Source organism: Pelobates fuscus, chromosome 6, assembly GCF_036172605.1.
Source record: "Pelobates fuscus isolate aPelFus1 chromosome 6, aPelFus1.pri, whole genome shotgun sequence".
Lineage (NCBI taxonomy): Eukaryota > Metazoa > Chordata > Amphibia > Anura > Pelobatidae > Pelobates > Pelobates fuscus.
The window spans coordinates 103,383,264-103,404,658 of record NC_086322.1 but is presented as its reverse complement, the minus strand read 5'-3'; the positions used below and the strand labels follow the sequence as shown (position 1 = coordinate 103,404,658).

General features: G+C 42.0%; 1 protein-coding gene across 5 annotated transcripts in view; it reads right to left on the bottom strand.

Moving 5' to 3' along the window:
* IRF2 (interferon regulatory factor 2) overlaps nt 1–21,395 on the bottom strand; it is a 97,925-nt gene that overhangs the window by 58,410 nt on the left and 18,120 nt on the right. The window contains exon 1 of one of the 5 annotated variants that reach the window (XM_063458138.1): nt 6,448–6,533. The exons of the other annotated variants lie outside the window; for them this stretch is intronic. The gene's annotated coding sequence lies outside the window, so the exon portion shown is untranslated. Of the gene's footprint in view, nt 1–6,447; nt 6,534–21,395 lie in introns of those variants that run through there. 5 annotated transcript variants of the gene reach the window in all.

Genomic DNA, 21,395 nt, shown 5'->3' with positions numbered 1-21,395 from the left:
TTAATATTAACTAAGCCTTTATTATCCTTTTAAACCGATTGTGTCACATTTGTTGGTTTTGCATATTTGGCAAAGACCCTCCAAAGATGACATGCCGGCTCAGTGTGCAGCTGACTGGATCCTCCACTTTGCCAATTAGCCAAAGTAGTCACTACTATCATTAACGCTCTCATTGATTACTCAGCTGTGCCATAGCTTCCATATTAAAATCCACTTTGATTACTCATTACTAGGTACATCAATGACATGTTAGTGTAATCTCTTAGCTACGCCTAAACATGGAAGCATAGCCTGAATATGTTGTTTAAATCATAGAAAATATGTTTTTGCATTTCCCCAAAATGTTATACATAAAGGATATGCTTGAGGACTGCTGTTGGGGAACCCCAAGCTTGTTTGTATTATTATTATGCACAACAAAAATACAAAATACAAAAAAAGTTGTTGTTTTTTTTATCTAGTTTTTGGATTTTAAAAGATGAATGATGTGACAAAAATGTATTTAAACAACTGTCGCATAAGGCTGTAACATAAAAAAAATGTGAAAACAAAGTAATACTCTCTGAATGCACTATATGTGATGAAATACGCAAGTTCCGTGGTCAGTACTTATATTAAAGGATTATTTTCAGTTAAGACATTTTGGTCTAAAATTATGTTTCTTGGTGAATTTATTACAATTTATGGTTTTGTTTATAACCCTGAAGTGTGTATTTTTAACAAATTAAAAGGGTATTTTAAAGAAAGTCTAAAGCGTTAGGAATACAAACCTCGATTATTATTATTGCCATTTATATAGCGCCAACAGATTCCACAGCGCTTTGCAATATAATGAGAGGGGGGATTTAACTATAAATAGGACAATTACAAGAAAACTTACAGGAATAATAGGTTGAAGAGGACCCTGCTCAAACGAGCTTACAGTCTATAGGAGGTGGTGTATAAAACACAACGGGACAGAAAATAGCAATCAAATAAGGTGGGAGTGAAGCAGAGCTGGAGGAGAGAGTAGAGTGCTACCTTTTAGGAGAGAGCAAGAGACAGGTATGTGAGGCAGAGGTTACTCTGGGAGGCCCTAAGCTTTCCTAAAGAGATGGGTTTTAAGGTACGTTTCAAAAGATGCAAGACTAGGGGAGAGTATGATGGCGGTCTGATGACTAACGCTTTACTGTTCCTGCCCCAATTTAAAAACTACTCTGACCTAAAATTTGAAATTCGCATAAAATACTCTTAGAATTTTCAACAAATCACACTTTAGTAAATATCCCAAAGACAATACTTACTTCCCCAAAGTAATATATTTTTTGGGGTAAATCTTTATTTTTGTTGTGCAGAAGAGAGAGAGAGAAAAAAAAGAGGCTTGCAATGCCTCGATAGCATGTACAAGAGCGCCAGATAACACTTTGCATAATGTCGTGTACATACAATAATGTTGCATAATATGGAATTTTGATGGTACTGCACACTTTTATAATGTAAAAGGGATATCAGGCTAGGTAAACACTTCTGCGTGCATAATATTGTGAAGAAAATTGAGCTGACATAGCAGGCTTTTCCAATAGGTCTAGCTATTAGATATAAAGCAGGCCAATCCTAGCTGTCCTAGGTAAACAAGTCAAGTGTAGATCAGAGCTGCAGGTATGTATGACTAGTTGAGAAATCAGATTTTTAGTGGGTTTTAAAGTTTCAGGGTTATTAGAGGAAGAGGGGAGCATGCAGGCTTCGAACAAGTAGCACAGCTATGCAGCTCGACACACCCTTATTCAGAGGTTATCCGCAAGGCAAACATATGTAGCTGTGTATTCAGAGTATACAAATTCGGCTTAACGTGTCAAACATAAAACAGTAAAGAAGTAGATAAGATTACTCCCGATTGTGTATGTATCTGCTGTGGGCTGCGGAATGTGAGGAGAGGGTTTCCCCCTATCAGGTCAGCCCCTCTCGGGTTTCACACGTTGCAGGATGAGCCCCGTCAGGGTAAGAGGAGCGGTGTCAGTGTCCATTGCGTTATTGGTTATCTGACCCTCCAAAATGTGTGGTTAGGGCAGTGGGTATCAAATTCAAATTTCCCGGTCGTTGATTCTTGCTGGTATTTTTAGGTAGAGCAGGTCATGTTGAAGGCAGGATCTCTCTCCTCTCCAGATGTAACAGATTGCTGCCGTCTTTAAGGTGGAGAAGAATGATGTAGGTGGTGACAGCAGCACTGCTTAGAACAGGTATAGTAGCCTCGGGAGGGTATTCATTTTAAGGACCACAACTCGGCCCAGCCATGATATGTGCGGGTATGCCTAGCGTCTAATATCCCCCAGTATGTGTTGAAGGGTTCAAAGTTAGAGTGGTATAGGTTCATTAGGTTTACCGTCACCCAGGTACCAAGGTATTTCATTTTTTGATCACACCAGCGGAAGGGGAAGTTGGATCTAAGCAAGAGAAGTTCGTCCGTCAGGTGTGAGACGTTGAGCACCTCAAACTTCCCGAGATTCATCTTGAAGACAGATATAGTTCCATAGGTATCGAATTCCCGCATCAGCGTAATACGTGGATTGGTGATGAAGAAAAGGAGGTTGTCCGCATATGCGGCTACTTTGTGTTCCTTGTTCTCCCAGCTGTATCTCTCGATATCACGATTCTGCCTGACCGCAATAAGAAATGTCTCTAGTCAGATTGCGAAGAGTAGAGAAGAGAGGGGGCAGCCTTGTCTTGTGCTGTTGAGGATTGGAAAGCTCGTTGTTAAGGCACCATTGACTCTCACTCTTGCAGTAGGTCAGCTTTACAGGGTAGCAAACCAGCTCTTAAGTTTGGTTCTGAATCCCATTCCTGCCAGCGTGGAGAACATGAAGGCCCAGTTCACCTGGTCTAATGTTTTCTCGGCATCTGTAAAAAGCAGTAACATAGGTTTGTTGTAGTGCGAAGAGGCGGAAGGTGCAGTCCCGTGCTTCTCTTCCTGGAATAAAAACGGTTTGATCTGGATGGATAAGCCTCGGTAGATGTGTCTGCATCCTGGTTGCTAAAACTTTCATGAGGAGCTCAACATCCACATTTAAAAGTGATATTGGTCTGTAACTGCCGCATGTTTCTGGGTCTTTATCAGGTTTCAATATGACTGTAATCATGGCAGCCAGGGATTCCTTGTGGAATTCCCCTCCGTCTGGCAATTTATTGAGGACTTTCATTAACCTCGGAATTAGGAGGTGGGAGAACGTTTTATAGTAGGCGATAGAAAGACTGTCCGGTACAGGTGCTTTCCCTGTCTTGGCGGCTTTGACCGCAGCTAGAATTTCTTCCTCCCCTAGAGGTGCATCCAATACTTCTGCTGACTCATCAGAGATCCGGCTAGGTCTATGTGTATTGAGGTAGTCCTATATTGCGGCGGGTTGTGCCGGCTCCTTGGGTCCATTCAGGTCCCCTGTGGAACTGTATAACTTGGAGTAAAATGCTCAGAAATATTTTGCAATATCTTGTGGGAATGTAGAGATGGTCCCTGATGATACCTTGAGCCTGTAGATCTGCCTGTACGGTCTCGGACCTCTGAGCATTCGGGCCAGGAATTTCCCTCCTTTATTCGCACCCCAAAGTAATATTACTTCACGTCAAGCTAGCACAGCAATAACTGAAGTTTTAAAAGAATAGGGTTTATTTATTAATTCTAAATTTATGGAGAACTAGCAAGGAAAACACTAGTTTTAGGCCACATTGATAACATTTTCCACTTTTTTTTTACTGCTCAACTATTTAGGTCTAAATTTTGTACACCCTTGTCATTTCTCCACAATTTCCAATTTAGTGAATAAACATCAAAGTAAAGCTTTCTTATATATGGGGGAAAAAATGAAGGTGTGATTGCACTTTAACAGAGGAAAAACACTATGACTCATACTTCTCATGTTATACCTCTCCATAAAGTACACTACCATTATTTGTGTTAAATATATAAACTGAAGTCTTGCCCAACAGACTACATTCATTAACCCTTCTTATCCCGTATGACACAAAACACTAGACTATGGTAATTATGACATGTGCAAGAAAAAGGAAGCTATGCAAAAATGCCTATAACAACAGTCAATAAATAAGAATATTTTAAAGTGAAAAGGCATTTCGAAGAAATTTTACCAGAAAATCACCTATAACGTGGGTTACTAACTTTATAATATAAATTAAAGATGTATCAAATTACATCACGGTCCTTTTTAATCCAGTGTTAATTTTGGGGACTAACAATTTCAGTCAACTAAAACACGACTAGTAGCTTTTTAGTCAAAAGACTATGACTAGAACTAAATTAAAATTTTCCGCCAAAATTAACACTGGCGGGTAAGACACATGGGGAAGGGAGTAGAGGAAATGAGACACACAGGGGGCCGAGGAATTGAAACACATGTGGGACTGGGGGATTGAAACACATGAGGGACTGGGGGATTGAGACACATAGGGGGGCTGGGGGAATGAGAAACATGGAGGGATTGGGAAAATGAGACAAATGGAGGGACTAGGAGAATGAGAAACATGGAGGGACTAGGAGAATGAGAAACATGGAGGGCCTGGGAGAATAAGAAACATGGAGGGACTGGAGGGGGAATGAGCACATGGAGGGGCTTGGAGGGAATGAGAAACATGGAGGGAGGAATGAGCACATGGAGGGGCTTAGCGGGAATGAGACACATGGAGGGACTGGGGGGGGAAATAGGACACGTGGGGGAGATGAGATGCATGGAGGGGCTGGGTTACACACAAAGCGACATAGAGGGGCTGAGGGAGAAAGAGACAGGGTGCTGGGAGTAAGAGACCACAATTGGGCCATGGAGAGAAAGAGACACACAGAGTGGCTGGGAGGGTGGGGACAAAGATCCACAGAGGGGTTGGAAAAGGGGCAAAAGAGAGTCATGGGCTTGAAAGAGAGGCTGGGGGGACACAAAGAGACACAGAGGGGCTGGGGAAGGGGCAAAAGAGACAGATAGAGGCTTTAGCTAAACCCTTTAAATTTTAATTGTGTTGACTAAAATCTACTGGAGATTTAGTCAACTAAAATCAACTGGAGATGTATTCAACTAAAACTAGACTGAAACTAAAACTATTCAGATGTCTAAAATACAACTAAAACTGCTTTTTAGTCAAAAGATTATGATTAAAACTAAATTGAAATTTTCTGCCAAAATGAACACGGTTTCAGTCCTGACACAAGCAGGGCATGCATTGCTGGCGACCTCCAAATAATATGCCCAACGACCATAAGGACAGGGCTTATAATAGGGATTGATTGACGAGCCAAGATGGAATCATTCAGATTCATTCAGGACAGCTGTGTGGATTTCTCCATTTAATTTTATTCCTTACAAATATATAATTGTTAAACATAGGAGATAAGTGAACAGAATATTATATAAACCTGGGAAGCAACAGTTTATCTTTAAGTGAGGACATCATAAAGATTAAATCAATAATATTAGGATATCACTGCAGTTTGTTGTGAATACAAAGGGGGAAAACTTGTTACAGGAAAATTAATGTGTTTTGCATTTACTTGCAGAATGTCACCTGTCTTGTTTGCACATGATCTCACAGGGCTATCCAGGTGACTATAACATGCTGTTTTTCTTGGTTGGTTTTATGTTTGCTGCCCTCAGTGAGCTGTGAAGCTTAACCCCTTAAGGACACATGACATGTCTGACACGTCATGATTCCCTTTTATTCCAGAAGTTTGGTCCTTAAGGGGTTAAAGGACCATTAAAGTCACCCAGGCCTCTTCATCTCACCAAGTTGTTGTGGGTGCAGTGGTCCTGGCATTTTAACAATTCAAGGCAAAAATGTTCCAAATGACACTTCCGCAGCAACAATTTAGTAAAACTATGTCACATGACATTGCAGCACCCAAACTTAAGCACTGATTCAGTGCTTTCCTATGGGGAAGCTTGGACGTGCGTGGAGCACTTGCTGTGCATGCGCAGCAGGAGGACCATCGCGGAGCAGCACATGCATCCTCCATGACATTGCAGGAGGAGGAGAAGTGAACACTGGAAAAAGGTAAGTAAAATGCTTTATTTTATTTATTACATTATGTTTTGAGTGCAGTGTTAAGTACATGCTCCAAATATCACACGGGCACTTAACATTAAGTATTACCACAAAGATATGCTTAAAAGGTCCAGAAGATTTTTCTTCTTTCTTTTAAATGTACAAGCAATATTACACAGACAATACATGGCATGTCATGAGTGGTGCACATTTTACAAAAACAGAAAATCGTAAAACAAGATAAACTAAACTAGGTATACATTGCCTCTTGAGTTTAGCTTCTCTAAACAAACCAAACCAGGAAATAATAGAACAGATTGTCTAATTAACTGGTAGGGGTGAGTCAAATGAACAAATGAGGAAACTCTTCATACATAAAGCAGTGCAGGAAGCTAAAGTGTTTTAGAGGTCTGGAATGTCCCTTTAACATTTTGCCTGGTTCTATGTGCAGGAAAATGCAATGGGACACTGTTAGAACAGGAATTCATCAGCAGCACTTTTCTGTTTCAACATGTACTTCTTCTTAAGTTCACAGCAAGCAGAAACACATATTTAACTCCAGCAGTACTCATCAGAGCGGAACATTAACTGAAACTGCCTTGATATGAAATATCAATAGGAAGTCTTCATTCTATCACACTGGTTTCAATTCTATAAATATCTAGGGTTTAAAACATTTTAACACTTGTGTGTGTGTTTCAGATTATTTTATAATGCTTCTGACTGTATAAAAACTATGACAAAAAAAAAGATAGAAAACAAACAGAATTACAAAGAGGAGCAATTAAAGAGTTATGCATTTTATAATGTTTAGCCAAGGTGCATTGAAACTTAGAACACTGAAGGGAAGTCTACAAATGTGATTATGGTGGATACATTAGATTAGTAGTTTTTAGTTGTCAAAGGGCAAATATGAAATAACAAAAGTAAAATCATTTTATGTTAAATATATGCCCTGTACTGCCCAATATTGATCACCAGGTATTAAAAGTGTAATTCATGGTTTGACTGATCCTACGTAGTGCACCTAATCTCATGGCAAAAGAGAATATGAATATCCCTGCATGCACAAGATTAGTTCATACTTCTCCATTTTCATACCATCTAATAGGGATGGACCGATTTTCGGTTCGGCCGATATTCTGGATTTTGGCAAATATCGGTACCGATATTGGCGATAATGTGAGTAGTGGCAGTGGCCCAGCACATGCAGGGCCAACGCGTCCATAAGGCGGAACAGGCGGCCGCATTAGAGTGCACCGCCTCTAGTCACTCAGTGTAGCGTGGTTGAGTGGAGCAGAACAGACCGGTACAGGAGCTTCAGTTTCCTGTACCCAGCCGGACTGACAGTGCTCACTGAGAGAGCACTTCCTGTCAGTCTGGCTGGGTACAGGAAACTGATGCACCTGTACCGGTCTGCCTCGCCACGCTACAAGAGAGTTAATGAGGCACACCAGGGAAGGGAGACACTAGGGGGACACTAAAGGACAGGGAGGGGAGAGGAACACTAAGGGCCCGGGAGGGGAGGGGAACACGAAAGAACAGGGAGGTGGAGGTGAGGGGAAAGGAACACTAAGGGACAGGGAAGGGAACACGAAAGGACAGGGAGGGGAGGTGAGGGGAGAGGAACACTAAGGGACAGGGATGGGAGGGGAGAGGTACACTAAGGGACAGGGAAAGGAGATAAACATTACATGTTCTTGAAAACATAAACAAATCTGACTGGCATGTATATTTTGTGCATTTACCACTTAAGAAAAATAACAATTTTGCATTAAATAAATAAATATGTTCAGTTAACATTAGCTTTGTGTAGAAATTGTTTCTTTTTTTCAAAATGGTAAATGTACAGAATATCGGTATCGGTAAGTTATCGGCTCTAAAAAAAATAAATAAATCAATAATCGGTCGATCCCTGCCATCTAATACCAGGTTTAAATTGCGCTGTTGGCACTCTATAGAACAGTAGAGAGATACACAGCGAGTGCTTGCTGAGATCATTTAGAATTTAGCTCTAGCTGTGAGGGCGCTGTGCACATACAGCACTATGGAAGGAATACATTTATTTAAAAGGAGAAGTTATTTAATGCACAGATCACCTATCTAATGTAATCTATAAGACTTCCTCTCCATGTGGTCAGCTCTAATAAGAAAAAACATTCAGGATGAGAAAAAACACAAGGCGATACATAGACAACAAATCCATTTTAAAATAACCAAATGGATAAACCATTGGTTAAAACACTTTCTTCATCAATCCATAGACTTTGTGGCTACAGACCACATCCTGAAATCATGATTTTATTAACTCTTCCCAGACATGCATATATTCGATATTACATCATTAAAACCAAACATGGAGCTCAAAACAAAAGCTCAATGTCTCATTCAATTTACAGTTTTATTTCTGATTCTTCACTCTACTAAAAAGTTCGAAAATGTTTCTTGAGCCACGGACTAAACTATTTTTCCTTTTTCAAACTAATATATCTCTGCTTTTTGTGGTTATATTTACACTGATACATTTTGGGTTCTGCGTGGAGAGTATTTTCAACCGATTATTTACATAAAAACATAAAAAACACCTTGAGCCAGCATTTCTGCTCCTCCACTGCTGTGTCAGCACTAAAACCAAAAATGCACTCGTTTGACAGCTTGCTCCCAGATGCCCTTCATAAATCCCAGCTAAGATTCCGTGCAGATCTGGCGATACTGCCAAAATGCTGCCTTCCTAGATTCTTGTCTAATGGCCAACATAGCTACAGGGGGAAAGCACACCAGTTCTAAATATTAACGAGCAGAACTCACTTAAAGAGGTACCATTCATAATTACCATTGTGACTGGAGGTAGGTACAATAAATAATAGGGAGGGAAATTTGAGGATACCAGTGCGAGACAAGCCATAGACCGTATCAAAAAGCATGCTATTAAGAGAGTTATCGAAAGGCGTGTAGATTTTAGATTACGGAATAACTGAATTTTGAGCAATAAGGGTAAGCTTGTCCATCAATAATTTATAGAAAACCTCCCGAACAGAAGGGTTTGTGGTCTTCAGCCAGCCTGCTGCTAGGGCTTTCCTTGTAGCTACATTGATTTTGTTAAACAAATTTTGGGATTCTTTGAGAAAATTGCCGATGGGCCTTGACTGTAAAAAGACCAAGAGTCCAAATCAAAGGGGCTGTAAAAATGTTAGACAAATATTTAATCTTTTTTCCCCAAAAGGTGCAGTTGTGAACTTGTAAGAAGAGTATAAATATGGTTTATTCCACTTTATTAGCACCTACATAATCTATTAAAAAAGACTGTGGTCACTTGTAATCATACATGGTCCCTTTATAAAAGAAGGGGTCTCTATTTTACCTACTAGTGTGATTTTATTTGTGCTTATACAAACTAAATTGGATACACAATTTTTGTATGCATATTCTAACTAAAAAATTTACCAAAAAAGGGATGGGTCAGCTCAAGCCCGGTGTGTCTTATTTAAGGTAGAACACCCCTTTAATTTTCTTTACTAGCTTAAAGGAGCACTATAGGGTCAGGAACACACATATATTTCTGACCCTATAGTGTTAAAACCACCATCTAGTACCCCTGGCCCACTCTTGCCTCCCTAAATATAGTACAATCTTACTTGTATTCAAGCCTGAAGCTGCTGGTTCTGCCCCTGTCTGCCTCAGAATAGCAAGCTGTCTGCAGACATCAGAAGAAGTGTTGTTCTGAGCCAATCACAATGCTCAGGAGGAGACTATATAGACTATAAGAGGACATAGTCTTAAATTAGAGGGGCAAAGGTTTAAAAATAATTTCAGGAAGTATTACTTTACTGAGAGGGTAGTGGGTGCATGGAATAACCTTCCAGCTGAAGTGGTAGAGGTTAACCCAGTGAGGGAGTTTAAGCATGCGTGGGATAGGAATAAGGCTATCCTAGATATAAGATAAGGCCAGGGACTAATTAAAAGTATTTTGAAATATTGGGCAGACTAGATGGGTTGAATGGTTCTTATCTGCCGTCACATTCTATGTTTCTATGTTTCTTCCCCATAGGATTGGCTGAGACTGTGAAGGAGGCAGATCAGGGGCAGAGCCAGCACAAGGCAAACATCGCCCTGGCCAATCAGCATCTCCTCATAGAGATTAACTGAATCAATTAATCTCTATGAGGAAAGTTCAGTGTCTGCATGCAGAGGGAGGAGATACTGAATGTTTGGATGCATTTTAGGCAGCCATGACCCAGGAAGGATCTCTAACAGCCATCTGAGGAGTGGCCAGTGAAGTTATCACTAGGCTGTAATGTAAACACTGCATTTTCTCTGAAAATACAGTGTTCACAGCAAAAAGGTAATGATTCTCCTCACCAGAACAAATTCAATAAGCTGTAGTTGTTCTGGTGACTATGGTGTCCCTTTAACAAGCAAAAATGTTTCCCTTATCTTTATAAACAGAATTTAAGGCAGGAAGTGAAAAGGCCAACAATCCTGTGCCTGCCTTAGGACTTCAGTATATCTGACATATATGGCTAGTGGCATAGGACTTCAATCAATATATATATATTGTAGAATGGATTAGCTGCATTAGTGCAATAGACAAGATGCCGAAATACCAGAGTATTGCAGTTTGCAATGAGACCCGAGGAAGAGATGAAAGCTCTTGAAAGATTATGTTAGTCCAATAAAAAATATATCATTGCATACTGCAATACTCTGGTATTTTGGCATATATATATATATAAAAATATATAAAAATAGAAAAAAAAAACTTGCACTCACGCTTTAAATAGCTCCAATACCGGGTACATACGCCAAAGCTCCAGCAGACAAATAGCAGAAAAGGATGGCTGCTCACCGGATTTTAAAAAATCCAAAAAAAAAATTATTGAGACATATTTAAAAAGAATAAACAGTGATTTCACATCTTAGCGATTGTAATAGTTTTATTTAAAAACACCAACTATGCAAAAAATGATGGGGGTTTAGTTACATTATATGATCATTTGAAATAACTGTCTAGTTAATAAGCGAGTGCGCTGGATTCTGTATATTTGGGAGTCCCAGGCCAACTCCTTGGTTTTGCACCCCTCCCTGTTACAGGTGCCTCATTCCAGGACCCTATTTAGCCTTGACTTGCAGAGAGTCCCAGTAAGGAAATATTTCTCAAGTAAGTGTATTAATCTCATAAGAGCAAGCATTAGGCTGCTATTAGGATAGGACCTGCCGAATATGGGGTACTTTGACGTTGGCAGGCTTATGCAATGTATGATCATATAATGTAACTAAACCCCCATCATTTTTTGCATAGTTGGTGTTTTTAAATAAAACTATTACAATCGCTAAGATGTGAAATCACTGTTTATTCTTTTTAAATATGTCTCAATACATTTTTTTTTTTTTTTAATTACACACACACTCTGTAATTAAAAGATTTGAAAGATCTGTTTACTTTTCTGGCTTTTAAATTTTTAGTATGTGTTCAAGAACGTGTGAACTAAAAATCAAGGCAAAATAGCATCACTTCTAAATAATTGTTTTATTTTTATTTTCTACAGTAAAAATTCCACCAGATTTCCAGCACGGCAATGGAATTCTTATAAGGATCATTCATAAAGTACTGAGGCCAGTGGAGTGTTACACAATAAGAGGTGGCCAATGACATAAGCCATTCATAAAACCAATCGCCATGGAGACATTATGAACCAAATAAAGGCTAGGATATAACCTTTAATCTAATTTATTACTACAGCCTCCTGAAAAGCTACAGACCAGTTTAGTCACAGGACTATGGCTACCAAACCAGTTTCCCAAAAACTCTAAACGTAAACTGCAATACACTTGAGTATAACGAGCATTAGCTCTTGGAAGGAAGGGTGCGGCAGCCACACCAACAACAGTTCTTTAATAAAGGAGCAATATAATTCTCATGGGGAACTCCCCATCTCATCCCTATTGATTTTTATTTTAACTACATTAGAAAAGAGATAAGAATAATCACTAGACAGAACACATTTAATCAAAAAGAGGTCCAGGGTCCTCAGTTATTGTATGCCAAAGTCTAAAAGCATATAATGTAAACTGCGTCTTGTTTACTTAGTCCTCCCCCCAAAATGTATTTTCCCCTATTTACTGCGTAAAAGTATGCATGTTTAATTGTGAACGTTATCATTAAGTGACTGTACTGAAAGACACTTAACTTACAAAAAAAAAAGCTACATAATATTGGAAAGTAAAAATGAGGGTTCACACCAACAATTCTAAAATATAATCATATCTGCTAGCATCGTTAATAAGAATAAAACAAAAACAAATACTTCATATATTTTTTTCTATGTTTTACAATTTATTTGAACAAATCAAACACAATTTGTCTAGTTACTTAACAATAAGTTTGCAGTGAATTAAAAACCCAAAATGCTAAATTTAGCCAAGAAAGTGCTGTTTTGAAACTATACTCTAACTCCATTAAATTGAGAGTGTGGCTATTTTAGCACGTTATTGTTTCATTACAATTCAGTGCTTAGTGAAAAAACTCCTGATATATGTTTATTTTCGTTTGGGTGAAAAAAATAAGTAATTTTGCTGAATTGCTCCTCTTAATTTAACCTCATTCTACAGCACTTATCAGGAATGTGGAATTCCTACTGCAGAGCATGGAGACGCTGAACATCAGCAGTGTCCCAGGTAGCACCTCTAGTAGCCATCTGAGGAGTAGCCACTGGAAGTGTCCCTAGGGGGCAATGTAAACACTGCCTTTTCTCTGAAATTTGTGCATGAAAATACCTGCAGGGAATGATTATATACGCCAGAACAAGTACATTAGGCTGCAGTTGTTCTGGTGAGTTCTACATGGCCAAATGTATTAAATATTATTGGATAGATGTAAGGAAAAATATACATTGCAGTGACCTATACAAAGCAAAGCACAGGACTGACATTAGGGAATAACTTGTATCGGTCATTTCAACTCAAAGTACAGAAAAGTTATAGTCAAAGCCCTGCTACTTTCAAGTAACATACTGATCCAACTGTATACACTCACACACAGATGTTGTAATAGGATTCAATAACATGAAAAAGCTATGACGACACAAGGTCATCTAAGTCTCTATGTGCAACGGTCAACTATTTGATACCCCAGTTACAATTTCCTGCCCTACTGCTGCCTACAGTGCTAAATATATATCCCTTGGCTAACAGCAGAATGATCTCCGCTATCAATCTCTGCTTGTCAACTGCGAGTGCATCAGTAGTGCTTCTTCCACTGAACTGGCGAATGGTCAGAGTCTTGGTAAAACTACCAGATACATTTTATTATTGTATATGTAGTTGTTTGTTTTTTCTAGTACATATTGTAACGGATCCCATATACTCTGAGTATATCCGTTTTAAGTCTCCCTACTCCCAAGTGAAACAGTGATCAGAGCCCTTGGTTACCCAAACATCAGCCAAGACTTGATGAAGGGTAAGACAGGAATATATTTAGGGCCACACACGGCCTTTTTATGTAAAAGTCCCCTGCAAGGGGTTTCCAACAAACATACAGGGTCTTTTCTCCCAAGATCCTCTGTGCCTGAGGGACAATTGTGAGAGGAAGCCTCTTTAATTTAAATTATCCCTCAGGTACAGAAAAATCTACAAGAGTTTCCATCACCACACAAACATTTAAATATTTCAAAAGGGTTAATTGATTGCTTGGAATGTCCAAGCTTACAACCCAAGTTCCTCTTTGAAGCTGGAACTCCCACAGAGCTATTCTGTAAGGTGTGAGAAGTCACACATAAGTGTCCTGGAAGTGTGGGCTCTGCACAAACCAACTCTCATATCTGCCATATGTCTTGCCTTTAATCTCAGATAGGAAGTCCTTTGATATGGTAATAATCATTAGCTTTCAAAAAGAAAAAGAGACATTTACTTAACCCAATTATCCTCCAGGCACTAAAGTTACTGATCGTAAAACAAACTATTACATATACATCCCGCACATATAGGGACCCTAAAAATAAAACAGGGAAATGTCTTGTGAATAGAAGGCAAAGTATTAATGTCGGCACAAAGTATATCGTTTTGTGGACCCAGGACATACTTGAAAACGAGAGAAATCTCAATGTATCTTTCCTGGTAAAATATTTTATAAATAAATAATATGGCCCATAGTCGGTGGGCAAGCGGCTAGCTTCTACACTCCTCCAGGAGTTTGTGGCAAATGTCCAGGGTAAGGAGCGTGCGTCCCTCCAATCGGTCTGGGTCAGTGTTAGTCGGGTGGCTTTTTCCAAAAAGTGCAGGGCTCCAGAGGGCCTCCGGCCCCCAGCCCCAATTTGTATATCCAGGGTTTTTCTGGGAAGGGCAACGGCTCAAATGCACTCCTGAGGCCCCATGGTGGTTTTGGTATGATTGTTGGGGGAGAATGCAGCAACTATCCACTCCCTGGCTGGGGGTTGGGGATCTGGGCCAACCATCCAACATCCCTGTGTTCCAGATGTGGTGACCACGGTTCCATTCACCCCTCCTGTCGCAAAACGCTCTGGGACTTGTGGGCAGAGACCAGTGGCGCTCTGCCCTGATGCCAGCTCTTCCGCTGGGGTTGCACTTTGCCGCTGGAGAGGGGGACCAATTGTCTCCGCTCCCGGTAACACAAGCTGCTGCTGGGGAGTAAGACTAACTGTCCACACTCTCTGAGGCTGCCTGGTGCTGGGTAGTGAGACTGACCATCTCCACTCCCAGGGATGCTTGCTTCTGGGGAGAGTGACCGAAAATCTCCTCTCCCTGTAACTCCGTCTGCCGCTGGGGAAAGAGACCGGTTGTCTCTTCTCCCTTTACTTCATATAGCAGCTGGGGAGTGAGACCGGTTGTCTCCACTCCCAGTGATGCTCATTGTTGTTGGGGAGAGGGACCTAAAATCTCCTCTCCCTGTAACTCTGACTACCGCTGTTGAGAGATACCAGTTGTCTCTTCTCTCTTTACCTCATACTGCCGCTGGGGAGTTAGACTGACTGTCTCCACTCCCTGTGTCGCTGCCTGGTGCTGGGTAGTGAGACCGACCATCTCCACTCCCAGTGGTGCTTGCTGCTGCTGGGGAGAGGGACCGAAAATCTCCTCTCCCTGTAACTCTGGCTGCCGCTGGGGAGAGAGACCGTTTGTCTCCTCTCCCTGCCTGATCCGCTGTCGCTGGGGAGAAGGACCGAAAATCTCCTCTCCCATAGTCACCCAGCTCATTTCATGTTCTGCGTCGCTGTCCCACTGCTAAACTGATTCTCTTAGGTTCTGGTATTCCTGCTCCAGTTCCCATTCTATAGCGACCAGACGGGTGATATCTGGTCCCAGGCCTGTAGTATTAGGGAGCTCCAGTGCGTCCATATGGTATTCCCGGATGTCCCAATACCGAGACTCCTCCGTGCTGCCGAAGTCACTGTCCTACTACAATGTCTCCCATAGTACACCAGGGCCATTGTAGTCATCACCCTCCGGTCTTTCGTTCTCCGCCCTCCCTGGGCACCTTTGGACCAAGTACCATCATAGTGCCTGGTATGCCTCGTCCAGCCACAGTTCCTTCTTAATCAGCCGTTGGAATTCTTTAATCCACTCTTCCCGGGTGGATCCTCCAGTAAAGGCAACCTCAGCACTGTTTGCCTCTGTCTGCGCAGTTCTGAACTGGGAAGGATCTCTCCCCCTTGAGCTTGAAACTGGTCCAGGGTCTCGTGCCATATCACATCTTTCCATACCAGCAAACCCTCCGCTGAAACAGGGCCATACTCCAGGGCCAAGGCGTTCTGTAGCCTCTTTTGGAACTCCTCCTCATATGGGGACGCTGCCCGGGGGCTAGCTCGCTCTATCTCCCAATTTCCTCTTTAGATAGGGCCGATGCTGGACTATTCACTGCATTCCCTGGTTTGGGATATCCATTTGGGAGAAAAATCCCACTGATTGCCACCAATGTAACAGATCCCCTATACTCCGATCTAGTACATCCGTTAAACAGTGATCCGAGCCCTTGGTTACCCAAACATCAGCCAAGATTTGATGAAGGGTACAACAGGAATATATTTATTCAGTGCCACACACGGCTTTCTTATGCAAAAGTCCCCTGCAGAGGGTTTCCAACACAAACATACAGGGTCTTTTCTCCCAAAATCCTCTGTGCCTGAGGGACAATTGCACGAGGAAGCCTCTTTAATTTAATTATCCATCAGGTACAGAAAAATCTACAAGAGTTCACAACACACACATTTTAATATTTCAAAAGGGGTAATTGATTGCCTGGAAGGTCGTAGCTTACAACCCAAGTTCCTCTTTGAAGAGCTATTCTGTAAGGTATGAGAAGTCACACATAAGTGTCCTGGAAGTCTAGGCTCTCCACAAGCCAACTCTCACATCTGCCATATGTCTTGCTTGCCTCTCAGATAGGAAGTCCTTTGATATGGTAATAATCATTAGATTTAAAGAAGAAAAAAAGAGACATTTGCTTAACCTAATAATCCCCCAGGCAGTAGAGTTACAGACCATAAAACAAACTATTAAATATACATCCCACACATATTGTGAATAGAAGGCAAAGTATTAATGTCGGCACAAAGTATATGGCCCATAGTCAGTGGGCAGGAGGCTAGTTTCCACACTCCTCCAGGAGTTTGTGGCAAACGTCCAGGGTAAGGAGCGTTCGTCACATATCTTCCCCCTCCTAGGGAGACTAACCAGACCCCAGACCTACAATTCGTCTGGGTCGGTGTTAGTCGCGTGGCTTTTTCCAAAAAGTGCAGGGCTTCAGAGGGCCTCTGGCCCCCAGCTCCAATTTGTATACCCATGGATTTTCTAGGAAGCGCAACGGCTCAAATCTAATTCTGAGGCCCCACGGTGGTTATGGTATGGTTGTTGGAGGGGGGAGAGGGTGAAGAGACTATCCGCTCCCTGTCTGGGGGTTTTGGGATCTGGGCTGACCACCCAGCATCCCTGTATATGTTAAAATCCCAAGGTCCACTTTCCAATTCACCTGCTTGTTAAATGTTATATCTTGTTCATTTCATATTTTGAGACACTCCACTAAGATACCCATGGTTCAATGTTCTTTATGTGATGTAGGATTCTGGCAAATCCATCTCTATGCTGACTATTTTTATATTCCAAAGTGTTTATTGTAGTCTTAAAAATCAAATAAAAAAAATTTAAAGAAAAAAAGAAAATGTGTTAAAGGGACATTCTGGACACCATAACAACTTCATTGGAATGTCATGGTGCGAGAAGACTCCAGACACTGATTTACCTCAATGAGTATGTATCTCTTTCACTTTGTGTTGTGAATGGGGGCTATTGATAGTCTGAGAGCATAAGCTGACACACTCAGTATATCAGCGGCGCTTGGTGTAGGCTTCCCGAAATGGGAAGTTCAGGGGCAGAGAGGATGGGCACTGGATTGAAGACATTGAAGACATTCATTTGTATGAAGTTGTTATGGTACCCAAAGTGTTCCTTTAAAGGGTCGCTCTAAGGATATACAATTTTGCATAAATACAAAGCTGATGGAGCTGAAAGTATCCTCCAGCGACACTCTATGAGAGTGTCTCATAAAAGCAGTGATATGTAACAAATGCCTTACTTCTTACCAATCAGGCATCAAGAATTCTTTTTTTTTTTTTTTTTTTTAAATTCTTTATTTATTCCAAGGAGCGAACACATATCCAATACATTCAGAACAAACATCGTTTGTGTCATGATTATGATTATCCAGTTCGCTGTTGTGATAGTGATAGTCAGGAGTTTAAGTCTCTTATGGATATGATATTATGCATTTCAAACATGACATCTCTCAGATTCAAACAAGTTCGTGCAGTAGGAAAGTGTTTCACCTCTGCATTGGAAAGTGTGTCCGCTCTGGTATTTTATATAATAAAATTTAAGAAAGTTTTAACATTGCATAAATATGAACAGTAAAGTAACAATGCGCTTGTTTCTTTCGAGTTTGTTTGCCCACTTAGTATAACTCTGCATTGTATTGTTGTTAGCTAGTAGAAGTGTTATAACAAAACTGTGGGAGTCTTTCATAAGAGGATGGTTAAGGGTAGTGGGTGGGTAGTCAGGGTTTGTCTGGAGTCGGATAGGGTGGGGTAGGGGTGCATCGGCCGGTCTCCCCGGTTCCTCCCACCCCCCGGGCCACGGGCCCAGGCTTGTTTTGCGTGTTATGGGTGCTGGGGGTGTGCTGTAGCATGGGTGTGTCTCTGTTGGTGCGGCATCGTGAAGTTGGGTCACTGTTGGGGTGTATTGGGTTGGGTGTTATTACCAAGGTAGTGAGGTGTTTCCGTTTAGCCATGGGTCCCAAATCTTATGGTATTGTGTGGTTGTCTCGTGTATCAGGGCTGTTAGTCTGTCCATGTTTGCGCTATCTTGTATCTTGTGTGTGATGGTGGTTTGTGAAGGGATGTGTGGTGTTGCCCACTGTTCTGCTATCGCTCTGCGAGCTGCGAGCGTTATTCTGGCTATAAGTTTGTTTTCCCTTCTTGTGTAGGCATCTATGGGTTTGGATAATAGTAGTAGCCAGGGATCCATAGGGCATGGTCTGTCGAATATTCTAGTGATCAGGGCTATAATGCTTTGCCACAGTGGTTTCAATTTAGGACACGACCACCAGCAGTGGAGGAAGGTGCCTACCTCTCCGCATCCTTTCCAGCAAAGGTTGGGGTGAGTTGTTTTCATAGCGGCTAGCCGTTGTGGCGTCAGGTACCATCGGAACAGCATTTTATATGCTTGCTCCTTATGGGTGACACATATTGAGGTGGTGGCTATGGATTCCCATATTTCATTCCATTCCGTGGGGTCTTCCAATGTGCCTAGGTCTTTTTCCCATGCTCTAATGTAGGGGAGCTTTACCTGGGTAGGGTGTGTTGCTATGGTGGTATAGAGGTCTGAGATTTGGCCCTTTCTCAGTGGGTGTCTCATGCTGTCTCTTTCAAATCGCGTGAGGGGGGCTGTGCCTGCCTGTTTGATGATGGGTGTAGAGGCAAAACTTCTGAGTTGGATGTATCTGAAGTGGTCAAATGTGTTTAGTGTGTCTTTGTCTGGTAGGTCGTTGTATGCAATGATTGCGTCTGCTGCGTATAGGTGTTTTAGTCTGCAGATATTCCTGTTATCAAAGCTTGCGAAGTGTGTCGGGGTTAGTCCTGGTGGGAACAGTTTGTTTCTCCAGATTGGGGAGATCGGGGATAAGCAGGATGATAGGTCGTATTTGTCTTTCGCTTTGTCCCATATATCCAGGGAGTGTGTTATCGCGGGGGATGTGGGTGGTGGCAATGGTCTTTGTGCTTTGGGTAACCACATGTATAGGGATGGATGGTCCCTGCCAAATATCAGGTGCTCCAGGTCCACCCATCGCTTTTTGCTTGGTGGGAGATGCCATTGTTGTATTTGGGCTAGGCGTGTTGCTATCATATAGTGTGTGAAGTTCGGGAGTCCTAGGCCACCTGCCTTTTTGGGGACATATAGCGTGGTTTTTTGTACCCTTGGTTTTCGGCCGTTCCAGACAAAGGAATCTACCTCTCTCTGAAGTGCTTTAAGGTCTTGTTTGTGGACGGGGATGGGCAAGGTTTGAAACATGTACAGGAATCTGGGTAAGAGGTTCATTTTAATTGAGGTTACCCTGCCTAGCCACGATATCCCTAGTGGTTGCCAACGTTTTAGGTCTTCACGTGCCCGTTGAAGCATGGGTTTGTAATTCGCTTCGTATAGGTGCGCTAAGTCACTTGTCAGGTGGATTCCTAGGTACGTGATGGAGTTAAGGCAGGTACGTAATGGGAATAGATTTTGTAGGTGTGCCAATCGTGTTTTGTTTATGTTTATCGGTAGGAGCTCTGATTTTGTGACGTTGAGTCTATAGCCACTTAATGTGGAGTACGTTTGTATGAGGGTCAGTAGGGTTCCTATTGATGTTTCGGGGTCAGTGAGCGTTAGCAGGACGTCGTCTGCGTATGCTGCAACTTTGAAGTCTTCCCCTCTGATTTGTAATCCTTTAATGTCAGGATTGGTGCGGATTGCTTGCAATAGGGGTTCTAGCGAGATCGCGAATAGGAGGGGTGAGAGAGGGCAACCCTGTCGTGTTCCGTTCGCAATAGTAAAGCGTGGTGGGGTGATGTTGGGGAGCAGAAGGGCACCTTGTGGTTTGTGGTATATGGCTTTTAAAAAGGTGATGAAGTTGTTTGGGAAGCCGTATCTCGTAAGGGTGTGGTATAGATATGGCCAGAGAAGGCGGTCAAATGCCTTCTCGGCGTCAAGTGAAATGACTGTCATAGGGATCTGTCTGTGCTGCGCAACCCAGATTAGGTCTATGGCTCTGCGTGTGTTATCCAGAGCTTGCCTGTTGGCAATGAACCCCACCTGGTCCGGGTGTATTAGCTGTTCTAAGTGGGAGTTCAGTCTGTTGGCCATGACTTTAGTGAGAATTTTAAGATCCACATTAAGGAGGGAGATTGGTCTGAAGTGTTCAGGTTGTGTGTGGTCTTTGTTTGGTTTCGGTATTAGGCAGATGTGGGCTGTAGTCACGTCCGGTGGTAGCGTTTCACCTTGTAATAGGGTGTTAAATACTCGTGTAAGGTGTGGTAGTAGGATGGGGCTAAATTCTTTGTAATATAATGCCGTGTAACCGTCTGGTCCTGGGCTTTTGTTGGGTTTAAAGGTTTTGAGCGCCGCTGCTATTTCTTCCACCGTGACTTCCTCTGCTAATGTGGTTCTGGCGGTCTGGGATAGGATAGGGAGGTTCAATTTGTCTGCAAAGTCGGTCATGGCCTTTTCGTCTAGTTGTCCTGTTTCACTTGATGTGGGGGAGTGGTTGTATAGCGCTGCGAAATAGTTGTGGAATGTTTCACCTATCCTATCTGGATTGTTGCTCAGTTGTCCTGATTGGGTCCTTATTTCATGTATTTGTTTAGACTCTATTCTCTTTTTAAGGCGACGTGCTAACATCGTGTCTGCTTTGTTATTCTTTTCATAGTATGTTTGTTTAAGCCACATCATGGCTTTTGCTGTGTCGGCTTGTGTGAGCTGTTTCACTAGGCGTCGTACTTCTGTCAGTTGGGCTAGGGTGGCCGGCTTAGGGTGTCTCTTGTGTTCTGTTTCCAGTTGGCGGAGATCCTTTAGGGCAGTTAAGAGGCTTTGTTGCCTTTGACGTTTCTTGGCTGATGCTAGACTAATCAAGTGCCCCCTGATGACTGTTTTGTGAGCTGCCCATAGGAAGATTGGGGAGGTATCTGCTGTGGAGTTTAGTTCAAAGTAATCTGTGAGGTTTTTAGTGATTTCCGTTGTGAGTGTTGTGTCGTGTAGTAGGAGAGGGTTGAGCCTCCACGTCCAGTGCCTTTTGAGATGGGGTATATTTAGGGTCAGTGTGATGTTAGCATGGTCGGACCATGCTATCG